The following is a 4,229-nucleotide window of genomic DNA, read 5'->3' as shown; positions in this document are numbered from 1 at the left end:
ATTCGAAAAATACAAAAATATATCTTTTACTTTTTGAAAATCTTAACTATTTTTTCTTATCTTGATTTAAAAAAAAATTTAAGTTTGGTGTTTTCTTGTTAGTAAAGTTTAAATTTTGAATTTCAAATCTTATCTTTCAAATCTTTTACAAATCTTTATCTTATCTTTTTATCTTTCTTTAAATTTCAAAAATTCTATCTTATCTTACTTTAATTTCAAATTTTAAAATTCAAAATCAAAAATTAAATTTCAAATCTTATCTTTGCAAATCTTTTTCAAACCTTTATCATATCTTCTCACTTTAAGTCTTTCCTATCTTATCTTCTTTTTAATTTTAAAACTTTTAAATTTCAAATATGTACCCCCTTTTAAAATTAAATTTCAAAATCAAATATTTTAATTTATTTTCAATTCTTGTTAGTTGGTTAGTTACTTGTTTTATCTTATTCTAATTTTGAAAGTTTGGTATCTCTCTAATTCTTCTTTCTCTCTCTTCTATTTTTGAAAACTTTCTACTTCTCTCTCTCTTCTTTTTCAAAAATTCTTACCTCTTTCTCTCTCGTCTATTTTCAAAAAATTTCTTTTTCTATTTATTTTGCAAAAACTCTTTTAATTTAAAAGATATCTTTCTTTTCTTTTCTTCTCTTCTAACCCTTTCAAAGGACCTTTATACTCTAACATAGAGAATCATTTTCTTCTTTTCTTCTTGCATTCTTCCTTCTTGTTTATGAGCAAAAACAGAGATAAAGAACCTCTCTTTGATCCTGACCTTGAACCTGAGAGGACTCTGAGGAGGCGTTTACAACAAGTAAGAGCACAACACTCCGGAGGAAACCTCACAGAGATTTTCGAACAAGAAGCTGAAAATACAAACATGGCAGCCAATCCTAATGGTGGAGGAGATGCAAGGAAGGTCCTAGGTGACTTTACTACACCCACTTCTGACTTCTATGGAAGCAGCATCTCTATACCTGCCATTGGTGCAAATAACTTTGAGCTAAAGCCTCAACTGGTCACTTTAGTTCAACAGAACTGCCAGTTTCATGGACTTCCACAGGAAGATCCCAACAGATTCATCTCTGATTTCTTACAGATCTGTGATACTGTCAAGACTAATAGAGTGGATCCTGAAATCTATAAGCTTATGCTTTTCCCCTTTGCTGTAAGGGACAGAGCTAGGTTATGGCTGGATTCTCAGCCTAAGGAAAGCCTAGACTCTTGGGAAAAGGTGGTCAATGCCTTCTCGACTAAGTTATTCCCATCTCAGAAGCTGAAGAGGCTTAGGGTGGAAGTTCAGACTTTCAGACAAAAAGAGGGTGAATCTCTCTATGAGGCCTGGGAGAGGTACAAGCAATTAATCAGAAAGTGCCCTCCTAACATGATTTCAGATTGGACCATGTTAGATATCTTTTATGATGGTCTTTCTGAGATGTCCAAGATGGCATTGGACCACTCTGCTGGTGGTTCACTCCACTTGAAGAAAATACCTGAAGAGGCACAGGAACTCATTGACATAGTTGCTAACAACTAATTCATGTACACTTTTTGAGAGAAAACCTGTAAGTAATGGGGTAGCTCAAAAGAGAGGAGTCTTGGAGATTGACACTCTGAATGCCATATTGGCTCAAAACAAGATCCTGAACCAACAGGTCAACATGATCTCTCAGCATCTGACTGGATCACAAGCTGCAGCTGACAGCACTCAAGAAGCCTCCTATGAAGGAGATGCATACGATCCAGGTCAACCCATGATGGATGAGGTTAACTATTTGGGAAATTCCTCAGAAAATTCCAATAATGAGCCTTATGGAAACACCTATAACTCATCATGGAGAAATCATCCCAACTTTTCATGAAGGGATCAACAGATGCCTCAGCAAGGCTTCAATAATAATCAAGGTGGAAGAAACCAGAATAGGTTTAGTAATAAGCCATTCCTGTCTTTTCAGCAACAGATGGAGACTCCTAGGCAGAGCCTCTCTGACCTAGCCACAATAGTCTCCAATCTCTCTAAGACCACTCATAGTTTCATCACTAAAACAAAATCCTCCATCAAGAATTTAGAGGTACAGATTGGTCAGCTGAGTAAGAAAATCCCTGAGATTCCTCCTAACACTCTTTCTAGTAACACTGAAGTGAACCCAATAGAAGAGTGCAAGGCCATCACTGTAGAAGTTGAGGCCGAAACTAAAGAGGAGAAGATGGCGTTGAACGCCAGCAAGGGAGAAGCTGGGCATTCAACGCCCTAAGAGGAGCAGTGGGAGGCGTTGAACGCCAGCAATGGAGTAGAGACTGGGCGTTCAACGCCCAAAAAGGGACAACCCCTGGCATTGAACGCCACCATAGGAGTAGATGGGCGTTCAACGCCCACTAAGGACTCCCTTGTTGAAGAACTAAAAGAAACTAGAACTCATGAGGAGACCATAGAGGTTCCCTTGAATGCTTGGTTGAAGATTATAGAATCTAAAGAATACTCCTCTTCTGATGAGGAAGAAGAAACTAGGGAAGAGCAAATTGCTCAGTACCTAGGGATTCTAATGACGCTAAATGCCAAATTATTTGGAACAAATAAATTGGAGGAAGAACCTCTAGTGCTCAGCAAGGAACTTAATGCCTTGGTTCGGAAGAAACTTCCTCAGAAGCTGCCAGATCCCGGACGCTTCCTAATCCCTTGCACCATAGGAACAACTACTTTTGAGAAGGCTTTGTGTGACCTAGGGTCAAGCATAAACCTCATGCCTCTCTCTGTAATGGAGAGGCTGGGAATCTTTGAGATGCAAACTACCAAGATCTCATTGGAGATGGCAGACAAGTCACTAAAAAGGGCATATGGCCTGGTAGAGGATGTTTTAGTGAAGGTTGAAGACCTTTACATCCCTACAGATTTTATCATCTTAGATACTTGACGAATGAAACTCTCGCGTGATCTAGAATTTTTGCAAATAAATTCCCGTTGTAAGTATAGCTTCTAGACTGACGAGAATTTCTTTCGTACAAAAGTTTGGTTGTCACTTAAGCAAACCCAAATAAATTTATAACCGAAGTATTTAAACCTCGGGTCGTTTTCTCAAGGAATTGCAGGGCAGTATGATTTATTATTGGTTATGTAGAAAGATATATTTTTGGGTTTTTTTAAAATAAGGAACAAGTAATTTAAATGACAAGAAAAATAAATTAATAATTATAAAGAAAACTCTTGGCAAGGTATGAAAACTGGAAATCCTATCCTAGTTATCCTTATCAGGTGTGATGAGAATTGGATTCTGCTCCCACTTTAATTAACCCTTGCTAAACAAAGGAGAGTTAAGTGGACTAACTAATTTGATCCTCAAGTCCTAGTCAACTCCTATGAAAAGACTAGAGTTATTGGAATACAAATTAACCAGCAGAGAATTCCAATTTCAATCAACAGCTGAGTTTGATAACTCAAGTGTTGCTAATTACTTAACCAAAGCCAAAAGGGGAAAATAAATCTAAATTGAATTGAAAGCATCATAAATAAAACAATCATTAATCTGAAATACCTCAAATTGCATTTAAACATAAATTCAAATCATAACATGGAAAGTTTGTAAATGAATAATGAAAAGATAAATGACAATTAAAGTAATGGAATAAATAAAAGTAGAAAATAAATTAAAGAAATATTGAACCTGTGATTGAAGAGATCATAGCTTAAACATAATAGAAATCCTAAATCCTAATCCTAAGAGAGAGGAGAGAACCTCTCTCTCTAAAACTACATCTAATCCTAAAATTATCTATATTCTATCACTAAGTTATTCCGTCCTATTCTCCTCTGTTCTCTTTGATTCCTTCATTCTCTGGCTTATATTCTGTGTTTCTGACTTGGATTTGGGCCGAAAAAGGGTCCAGAAATCGTTGGGGGCGTTTTCTGCAGATTCTTGTACGTGGCGCTTGTCACGCGTTCGCGTCAATTGCGTTCTGCTCAAGGCGCGTGTTCGCGTCGTCCACGCATACGCGTCGTTGCCATTTTGCGCTAGGCACGCGTTCGCGTCGTCCATGCGTTCGCGTCGCTGCCCTTTTCTTCAAAACTCCATTTTTGTGCTTTCCTTCCATTTTTGTATGTTTCCTTTTTGTCCTTTAAGCCATTCCTGCCCTATGAGATCTGAAAATACTTAACACACAAATCACGGCATCGAATGGTAATAAAGGGTAATTAAAATTATTTTTTTAAAGCATAGGAAGCATGTTTTTCACATATATCA

General features: G+C 37.1%; 1 non-coding gene across 1 annotated transcript; it reads right to left on the bottom strand.

The window, feature by feature from the left end:
• Window positions 1-1,276: 1,276 nt before the first annotated feature.
• On the bottom strand, window positions 1,277-1,385 carry LOC148574727 (small nucleolar RNA R71). Its single transcript, XR_015905966.1, has one exon. It is a non-coding gene; the product is annotated as a small nucleolar RNA R71 (small nucleolar RNA).
• Between the last annotated feature and the right edge of the window lie 2,844 nt (window positions 1,386-4,229).

Source organism: Arachis ipaensis, chromosome B2 (genome assembly GCF_059453495.1).
Source record: "Arachis ipaensis isolate K30076 ecotype BB chromosome B2, ASM5945349v1, whole genome shotgun sequence".
NCBI lineage: Eukaryota > Viridiplantae > Streptophyta > Magnoliopsida > Fabales > Fabaceae > Arachis > Arachis ipaensis.
This window is presented reverse-complemented; position numbering and strand designations above follow the sequence as displayed.